The sequence below is a fragment of the Oreochromis aureus genome, linkage group 1 (assembly GCF_013358895.1).
Source record: "Oreochromis aureus strain Israel breed Guangdong linkage group 1, ZZ_aureus, whole genome shotgun sequence".
Lineage (NCBI taxonomy): Eukaryota > Metazoa > Chordata > Actinopteri > Cichliformes > Cichlidae > Oreochromis > Oreochromis aureus.
In genome coordinates, this window is record NC_052942.1 from 9,925,303 (window position 1) to 9,936,107 (window position 10,805).

The following is a 10,805-nucleotide window of genomic DNA, read 5'->3' on the forward strand; positions in this document are numbered from 1 at the left end:
GATCTGCTGCCAGCATTGGCTCTTTTGTTTGTTTGTAGTGATGTGTGAGACATGTTTCACATTTCTGTATCATCTCTTCAATATCCCTGTTGATGCCTGGCCAGTAAACTGCTTCTCTCGCTCTCCTTTTACATTTCTCCACTCCAAGATGTCCTTCATGGATACGCTGAAGCATGTCCTTACGCATGGATTGAGGGATGACAATCCAGTTTTGTCTCAGCACCAGCCTATTCGCCATGCATAAATCTGCTCGCACAGAGTAGAACCCTGGACAGACTCCCTTTGACCACCCATTCTGTATATGGTGGGATACTTTCTGCAGCATTAGATCTTTTGTCGTCTCCTGTACAATTTGCTGCAACATGACATCTGATGCTGGGAGTGAAGCAGTTACCATGTTTACATGTGTTTCAGCCTCCTCGGCTGTAGTGCTGACTAACCTGTCACCACTTGGTGCTGGCGCTCGGGATAATGCATCCGCGAGTACGATATATTTCCCAGGCATGTAGATCAGCTCAAAATCATAGCGCTGCAACACCATCATCATGCGCTGAATTCTGGGTGACATGTCGTTGAGGTTCTTTTTTCTGATCGATATGAGAGGTTTGTGATCAGTCTCTGCTGTAAAGGTTGGTAATCCATATACATAGCTGTGAAATTTTCCACACCCAAACACTAAGCCCAAAGTCTCTTTTTCAATTTGAGCATAGCGTTGTTCAGTTTCTGTAATGGATCTGGACGCATATGCTACAGGTTGCCACTTGGCTTGGGAGCAGTTCTGCTCCAAAAGAACAAAGACATCTTTTGAGGCATCTGTTGAAATTTCTGTTGGCTTTGATGGATCAAAGAATGTCAGGACTGGCTCTGTAGTTACAGTTTCCTTTCATTTTTTCCACTCTTTCTCATGCCGGGCCGTCCACTCGAACACTGTGTTGTGCTGTAGCAGCTCCCTTAGGCATGCTGTCTTGGAGGTAAGATTAGGAATGAACTTACCCAGAAAGTTGATCATCCCCATTGCTCGCAAGACACCTTTTTTGTCAGTGGGTGCTGGCATATCCAATATGGCTTGTACCTTTGACTGATCAGGTTCCACCCCTTCACTTGTGACCTTATCTCCCAAGAAGGTCATCTCTGAAACACCAAAGAGGCACTTGTCTCTATTCAGTTTAAGTCCATTCTTGTTAACTCTCCACAAGAGTTTCTCCAGCCTTTCATCATGTTGTTGCCTTGTATTTCCCCAGACTATGAAGACTCTGGTGCCTTCCAGCCCTTCGATCAGGGACTCCATTGCCCTGTGGAAGATCTCTGGTGCTGATTTAATTCCAAATGGGAACCTCAAGAAACAGTAACGCCCAAATGGTGTGTTAAAGGTAGTGTACCTGCTGCTTTCTGGGTCTAGCCTCAGCTGCCAAAATCCATGTGATGCATCCAGTTTGCTAAAAAACTTAGCTCCTGCCATTTCACTCATTATTTCCTCTCTCTTAGGGATCTGATAATGCTCTCTTTTAATGTTTTCATTTAGATCTTTCAGAGCAAGGCAGACTCTTAAGGCACCTGTATTCTTTTTCTTGACACAAGTGATAGAGTTCATCCAGTCTGTGGGCTCTTCCACTCGTTCAATGACACCCATTTGAGTCATTCTTTCAAGCTCTTTTTTCAAACTTGTCCGTAATGGAGCAGGCACTCTCCTTGGGGCATGCACCACAGGCACGGCATCATCCTTGAGCTGGATTTTGTAGGTGTAAGGCAATGTTCCAAGTCCTTTGAAGACTGAAGGAAATTTACTGATAATGTCTGAACTTCCTTCATGCCCTTGGTGTTCCAGTCTTTTGCTTTGTTTGGCTTCTTTCATGGCGTCAGTATTAATCTGGTAGATCTTCTTTACTAGTCCCAAGTCCTCAGATGTTTTATCTCCTAAAAGTGACTCGTGTCCATCAGGCACAATGGTGAACAAAATGTTATGCTGTTTGCCTTTTGCTGTCACTTTAAGTCTGCATCCACCTTTTGTTTGTATTGGCTGGTTATTGTAGGCCTTCAGCGGCGTGACTTTCTCTGTAAATCTTCTAGGCTTCTCAGTCAGTGCCTTGAAATCCTTCTCGTTGATCAAGTTAGCTTTGGCCCCTGTGTCAATTTTAAATGTTACCAATGTCCCATTCACTAACAGTGGAGCAGTCCATTTATCATCTGTGACTGAACTAACACTTTGGCCAGTGTTAATTCTTGAAGACTGTGCATTGACATCTTCTTCATGTGACACCATCTTAATGAAAAATGTTTCACTTAGATCATCACTGTCATCTGTTTCTTCCTGCACAGTGTGTACTTTTTGTCCCTTCATTTTGGAGAGACACATTTTTGCATAATGGTTTTGTCCTTTACATTTTGCACATTTTTTTCCATATGCGGGACATTGTTTTGGTCTGTGTTTCTCTCCACATCTCTTGCAAGTGAACATTTCATTGTCACACGTTCTGTTTTTGTTGTCGTTGTTTTTGAATTTACTCCATGGCTTTCTTTTAATCGACACTGCGTTCACGGCCTCATTTTCTTGTTGCACTGCTCCTTGAACAGGCTCTCTAAAAGTCAGTACATGTTGTCGTGCTAGCTCACTGGCTTGACTTATCTTTATAGCACTTTCCAGCGTTAGTTCTGTTTCTCTCAACAGTTTCTCTCGGAGCTTCTTCTCATTCGTTCCAAACACTATTTGATCTCGTATTATAGAGTCTCTGAGATCACCAAAATTACAGGACTGAGCTTTGATCTTGAGGTCTGTGAGAAAAGTATCAAATGACTCACCCTGATGCTGTAAGCGTGAGCGAAAGACGTATCTCTCGTACGTTTCATTTTTCTTTGACAGACAGTGCTCGTCAAATTTCTTCATGACTTCATCAAAGTTATCTTTGTCCTCGGGCTGAGCAAACACAAAAGTGTTGAAGACCTCTATTGCTTCTGTGCCGGCGATGGTGAGCAGCATGGCTACTTTTCTTTCATCTGCCCATCGATCTACTCCGACAGCTGCAATATACAGTTTGAACTGCTGTTTGAAAGTCCTCCAACTTGCATCCACGTTTCCAGTCAGTTTCAATGGACTTGGCAGTTTTATTGCATCCATCTTGTTGCGTTGCTTCTTATTCTAAACCCCACTCCTGGTACCATGTAATGTTCTTATTCCTCTGTGAATAAAACATCAAGAATTGCTCCTGGTGCTAGCTTCAGCTAGCTGTTTATTGTTTTTCTACCACGAACACTTTCTTCTTCTATTCTGTATATCTTATTGATTACAGAGCGCCCCCTGTGGGTAGCTTCAACAATAGCAACTATCATTACATACAGTAGTTTATGTTTATGGGTGTGGGAAATGGTCTTGTCGGCTGGAGTTAAAAAGCAGGGTGGCTTTTGGGACAAAGGTGGCTCTCCCACCTTTGTCCTGCAGGAAATGCAGCGGCGGCGGCCCCAGATGGAAGCCATTGAAATGCGGGGTGAAGAATGTGAGAGGGGTCGTTGATGATTTTGGCTGCCTGTCTAAGGACTTGTTGGCTGAAAACCTGTGCCAGAGTTCTGACAGGCAGTCCAATGATTTTAGAGCACACTGATGCAGTGTGCTGCAGTCTGTTTCTGTTCTGAAGGCTAAGGGAGTCGAACCAGCAGGTAATGGAGAAGGCCATGATGCTTTCCAGGAAGGCATAGTAAAAAGTCATCATGATGGGTGTGCTGACTCCAAAGGAGTTGAGTTTTCTAAGCAGGTATAGCCATTGGTGGCACCTCCTGAGAATCTCCTCTGTGTTGGCAAACAATTTCAGGAGGTTGTCAAAGATGGTTCCCAGGTATTTGTATTCCTCAACTACCTCCACTGGCTTACCATGAATGGTGGTGCTGACTGAAGCAGCTAGATCCCTCTGCCTACTGGAGAAGGTCACCACCATCTCTTTAATTTTGCTCACGTTCAGTTCAAGTTTGGAGTTGTCACACCACTCTACAAACTCCTGAAGAGCGGGCCCATGGTGTTTTGAGGAGCCTGACAGCAGTGACAGGACGGCTGAAATAGCTCAGCTGAGTTTCTAGATGAAGTAGCTGGAGCTGGCGTCTTAACCTCCAGGGCTCCAGAGTCAGCTGGTGGCTGACACTCAGTGTCTGGGGAGGCCCTGGGGAGAGTTACAGTCTCTAACACGGCCAGCTTTTGGGAGCCAGCTAATGTTTTTATGAAGTGTGCTCCCTGCTTAAAATGAGTGGTTGAAGACGGTGACTGAATAGATGGCGGTGCTACAAGCAGAGCTGTAGGCTGAATACAAAACTGAGCCGGTTAAAGCCGGGGTGGGTGCCTGTAGTGACCAGTGATGGGAATAACGGCGTTACTTTTTTCAGTAACACGTAATCTAACAAATTACTATTTCTATCGTTACAACGCCATTACCGTTACTAACAGGAAAATGCGGCACAGTCGCGTTACTATTTTTCAACAAACAGAGGGTTGAAGCTGTTTTCAGCTTACCGCACGTAAGTAATCTGGGCGCTACAGCTTTAAGCAGCTGCATGCGCTCTCGCGGACGGCAAACACTTTCTAGCATACAATCATTTTCTGGCACAACACCTGTAGCTACGGGGCAAAACAATCACATGAGTGCTGCTGTTTGACTGAGGAAGAATAAAGTAGTTGTGGTAATGGCCATGTAAAACCAGAGTCATGATAAACAATATACACGCGGTGTTTTGTCCTGAGTAGTTTCGTCACATTTACTGTCTAAGGACAGCGCTAGCAAGCACTCTCTGCTTCTGACCAAAAAACCCCCCCAAAACAACCCGTTCGTGTTGGTGGAAAAATGCAACAGGTCGACCAATCAAAAAATGATATGGCAACATGACATTTGGTTGTTTAGGAAGAGGGGGAAGTTTTAGGAGTGATGGTGAGAGAGCGAGAGAGACAGGAGAAAAAGAGACAGAGCGAGTTTTGAGATGTGGGAGATTTGTGATGTTTAGCGTGTTTGGAGTGTGTAGTTAATGTGTTGTCTTGTGTAGTTAGTGTGTAGTGTTGTGGATCATTTTGTGTTGTGTGTGTCAGAACAATGAGGCGACTGCTGAATGAAAACAGGAGGAGTGATACACCTGCTGCTGTCAGGCCTGCAGGTATCAGGCTGTGATGTTCTCCTTTATAGTGGACAGAAATTAAAAAGTAAGCTACGGCTATTATCCCTCGTCACACCACGAACAACCCTGGAAGAAAAAGTCCCACTCACTCACCACAACCGGCTGCTTGAAAGTTCTCGAATCTGGCTGTTTATACCCAAAATGCAGGCACTTGCTGAGATGCGAGGAAGGTTTATTGCAAATAACAAAACACAAGGCGAGGATGGCAAAACAGAACTAAAAATAACCTGAACTGGGAGAAACTAATGCTGGGCATACACTGTACGATTTTTGGCCCATTTTTAGCAGATTTTTCAGTTGTGTGACCGTTTTGGGGATCAGCTCGAGTTTCACCTTAATTGTGTGTCGTGCATCGTGTAGTATACATGGGGTAACGAGAAGCAATTAACACCTCACCAGCTCCCAATAATCAATCGTTTGGTCGTAAGAAAATCAAACCTGTTTGAAATCCTCTCGGCCATTGTGAGGGTGTCACTGCAGCCTTCCACACTGCGCATGCGCAAACACAGAAATAAGAGTGAAAAGACAGAGCAGCATGGCAGTGCAGCGTGTGATCTGGACACAAGCAATGGAGGCACAACTTGTAGAACTTTGGCAAGCTCATCCGAGCCTTTTCAATGTGACCTCACAAAATTATCACGACCACAACAACCGTGGAAATAGTTGGATGGACACTGCTGCTCAATCACAGCTGCCTGATCAATGTTTTTCATTAGCAATTTAGCAAAGTTGATGGTGGTGGTGTGTGTGTGTCTGTGTGAGTGAAAGACAGAGAGGGAGAGCGAGAGACAGATTTTGTGTTATAACCTTCATGTTATGGATGCACAGTGTGAGCAGGAGCTGAATAATGCGACTGAAAAAAAAAATCGCACAGTGTATGCCCAGCTTAAGACTAAACAGCAAACCTGAACACGAAGGGATGGAGAGCAAAGGTAACATGAAGGAGGTGATGAGCAGGGAGAACATATGGCAGTTACACTGAGAGTAACACAGACAGTTTCACATGGACGTTCACAGGTGGACCAGTAATGAGCACATTATGAGTTCACACAGCATAAATACACATAGAGGGACACTGGGAAATCACACACAGGCGGGAGACACAGCTGGACCTGATGAACCAACAGAGGGAGCACCAACCCAGAATCCCAGAACCAGGAAATCTCATAACACAAATCGTCCCAAAGCTAGATCACTGGTCGGTCGGTTGGTCGGTCGGTGTTGTTGTTGTTGTTCCAAACCATGACAATTGGGGTAATCGATTGATTTGCGTTCTTTAAAAAAAAAAATTATTATTTTCTTTGCCTGTCCATACGACAGTGTAGCAATCACAATTCTTGCCCCACGCCTGGAGGCTCGAGGGCCCCCCATCCCCCAGAAGGGGCCCGACCGAGACGCGGGTGCCAGGCCCTGCCATGCAGTTGGCGGGAGTGAGCCAGTACATACCTAAGCACCCAGCCTGAGGGCATCTGCCTCCGGCAGGGAGTGTGGTGGGGGGGGATAGGCCCCCACACCTGGGGGTCATGAGATGTTCCCAGAGAGGTGAAGTATAAGACCCGACTTGACACATAGACATAGACAAATGGGTACACAGAGACACAAACATGCATTCCCACCTTCATGCACACATATATACGTATTCAGCACTCGCTCAACATTGAGACAAAGAGAAATGAACACTGTACACACACTCACACCCCCCAAACATACTCTATATCCCCAGGTCCAGGTTCCATCACCCCCAGAGGGACAATCTGCCCTAGACCCAGGAGATGTTGCCCTTTGCCCTGGGGTGGAGACAAGCATACCGCTCCTGGCCCTGCAGCATCAGGGAGGCCCAGCATCCCAGACCAGACAGCCAACTCCTCCTCCCGGCCCCCGCCCCCGATGGCGAACAGAGAACAGGAGTTTAACAACCCCAGACCTTACCTATAATTTGAGATCAGTGGTAAATTTCTCATCCTTGGAAATATTTATAAATATAATAATTTTAGTCAGAATAAAACTATGCTCTCTGAAATTACCCCACAGAAGATTTTTTTTGGGGGGGGGGACTTTAATATGGTAATGGATGAATGGCTTGACAGGTCCCTTTCTAAATACCAAACCCACCAACAAAACCAAATTATGCTTGATTTCGGTAATGCATTTCAATTAAAAGATATTTGGCCCTCAGAAAATATTGACACTATAAGTTTCACTTAATTTTTTTTTAATTATAAAAATTATTTTAATTTTAAATCACTTAATTATAGGAGCTAAATTTATCTCAGAGACTAGTATTTCTGCAGCTTCTTTAACAGATTATCCGCAGGCACATACATCCTCCACTGCAACCACTGAACATCCAAGGTATGGACAATGAGGCTGTGGATAGCTACAGGTACCTTGGTGTTCATCTGAACAACAAACTGGACTGGACTCATAACTCAGACGCCCTCTACAGGAAAGGGCAGAGCAGACTGTACCTGCTGCGGAGACTCAGGTCGTTTGGAGTGGAGGGCCCACTCCTGAAGACCTTCTATGACTCTGTGGTGGCCTCTGCCATCTTTTATGGTGTGGTCTGCTGGCTTGGCAGCATCTCTGCTGGGGACAGGAAGAGACTGAACAGGCTGATTAGAAGGGCCAGCTCTGTTCTAGGATGCCCTCTGGATCCAGTGGAGGTGGTGAGTGACAGGAGAATGGTGGCTAAGCTGTCATCACTGCTGGACAACATCTCCCACCCCATGCAGGAAACTCTGGCAGCACTGAGCAGCTCCTTCAGTGGCAGGCTGCGGCACCCACGGTGTGGGACGGAGAGATTTCGCAAGTCTTTCCTCCCCACTGCTGTCAGACTCCACAATAAAGACTTCAACTGATCAAACACACACATCCACACATGTGCAATAATACTATAAGTGCAATATTCTTTTTCTGACATAGTTGTATTTTTACTCAGTTCTATAAAGCATTTACATTCAATTTTTATCCTATTGTATATTTTATTCTATTTATTCTACTGTATATAGTATTTTATTTTATTCTATTCTGTACAGTTGTGTACTGTATTTATTCTTATTGTATTCTAATTTTGCTATATAACTTTTGCACTGTCCACTTCCTGCAGTGACAAAACAAATTTCCCATGTGTGGGACTAAAGGTTATCTTATCTTATCTTATTATGTGGTTAAACTCTCTTTGACTCCTTCCTGGAAAAGGAGTTCCTGGAAAAAGGGTTCCTCGCAGTTTAATTCAAACTCAAAAACGAATCATTCTGCAGTGAAATCACACTTACAATTAAAGAAATTTTTAAAGACCCCAAATTTCCTTCATATAGAGATATATGGGAATATTTTAAATTTAAAGGACTCCAGATTTCTATTAAAATCAGTTCTAAGCAAGTAAAGTCGAGAAAAAGAATTAGAAATTATTCATGAAATAAACTATCTGTTGGAACCGTTTGATAATTGATTCTGATAAGCAGTACGTAATTTCTCTTCAGTCCCCATTAGATGACATCTACATTAATAAAGCCAAGGGTGCATACATGAGATCCAGGGAAAGATGGATTGATTATTAGCCAACTGACAGATGACACCACAGTTTTGTAAAGGTTTTCTGGAATGAGCTACAATATCGGTTGGCTTCAAAACTTCATAATCTATCTCATTTCTCTAAATCTCTGTATTGATTGGTTGTTTCGCAGCAACTAAGAATATTGATCTTGCATTAAATGTTATAATAATCTATGATACATTTTTTTTTATACACAAATGTCATTATTTAAAACGTCGCCCTACTTTCACTGTCTTTCATAGAGAATTGGTTTGTTACGTCTCCTCCTTGAAAGTCAGTAAAAAGGGTTCAAAGCTTTAATTTTGAGTGAGACTTTTGAAAAATATAAACAAAATGTTAACCCTTAGCACATTTCTTATAATTCTATAATGAATTTATTTATATTATAACTATTTTAATTTATCTAATTTGAGTATCGTCAACAAACATCCTCCACTGCAACCACTGAACATCCAAGGTATGGACAATGAGGCTGTGGACAGCTACAGGTACCTTGGTGTTCATCTGAACAACAAACTGGACTGGACTCATAATTCAGACGCCCTCTACAGGAAAGGGCAGAGCAGGCTGTACCTGCTGCGGAGACTCAGGTCGTTTGGAGTGGAGGGCCCACTCCTGAAGACCTTCTATGACTCTGTGGTAGCCTCTGCCATCTTTTTTATGGTGTGGTCTGCTGGGCGGCAACATCTCCGCCGGGACAGGAAGAGACTGAACAGGCTGATCCGCAGGGCCAGCTCTGTTCTAGGATGCCCTCTGGACCCAGTGGAGGTGGTGAGTGACAGGAGAATGGTGGCTAAGCTGTCATCCCTGTTGGACAACATCTCCCACCCCATGCATGAGACTGTGACAGCACTGAGCAGCTCCTTCAGTGGGAGACTGCGGCACCCACGGTGTGGGATGGAGAGATTTCGCAGGTCTTTCCTCCCCACTGCTGTCAGACTCCACAATAAAGACTTTAACTGATCAAACACACACATCCACAAATGTGCAATAACACTAATGTGCAATAATCTTTTCTGGCATCGTTGTATTTTTACTCAATTGTATATAGCATTTGTACTCTATTTTTATCTCATTGTATATTTTATTCTACTGTATATAGTATTTTATTTTATTCTATTCTGTACAGTTGTGTACTGTATTTATTCTTATTTTATTTTATTCTAATTTTTGCTTCATAACTTTTGCACTGTCCACTTCCTGCTGTGACAAAACAAATTTCCCACGTGTGGGACTAATAAAGGTTATCTTATCTTATCTTATCTTATCTTATCTTATACACTGTGTTCTTTTCTTTTTGCTCATTTGTTTCATCTGCACTTGTCTGTTTGTAAGGCTGGTTATGAATGATTTACTGTACTGTGCCTGTACTGTGTACTGTTCTTTGCCCGAACGGATACATTACATATACCTCCTAGGAGACTGTTTGAACAATTTCAGAATAGTCACCTTCCTAATCTCCTTAAACTCCTGTGGTAATTTCACAAAGTCATTTAGGTCAATATTTACTATGCTCTGGTATGTCCTTCCAATCAGCTTTGCTGCATTTGGCTGAATCTTTAGCTTCATCTGCTTGTCAAGAGCTATTCTTTGAGGGCTAATCTGACCTTTGTATATTAAAACTGATCAAATCTTATTAATCTAGTCATTGCTCAAAAAATAAATGTCACCTGGCAGTTTGCTGCCTTTTGTCATGTGAATGGCAGAGGAGCTTTGAAAAGGCAGTGGGTGTGTGAGGTGAGGTCAGCTCTCTTCTGTGGGAAGTTCCAGAGACTATTAACTCACTCTTGGTGTGAGTGCTGTTAAAATCTCCCAATTCTTTTAATCTTTGGGCTGAAGGAAGGACAATACTCGGTGTATAAATGCTCAATCAACAATACTTTATTTCCATATAATTCAACACTTAAGAGCATAAGAACCATCATGATGGGGAGACCTGCCTGCAGAGGGTCACAGCAAGTCTCAAAATGGTGACGGGTTACTCAGCCTTTTATAGGGCTTTGGAGCGTGATGTCACAGGGGTGGGCGTGGAAAGGATTTTGGCCCGATCCGCCATTTTCGGGGTCTAGCAAGTGAAAAGGGAGCGAAGGCACACACAACAGCCATG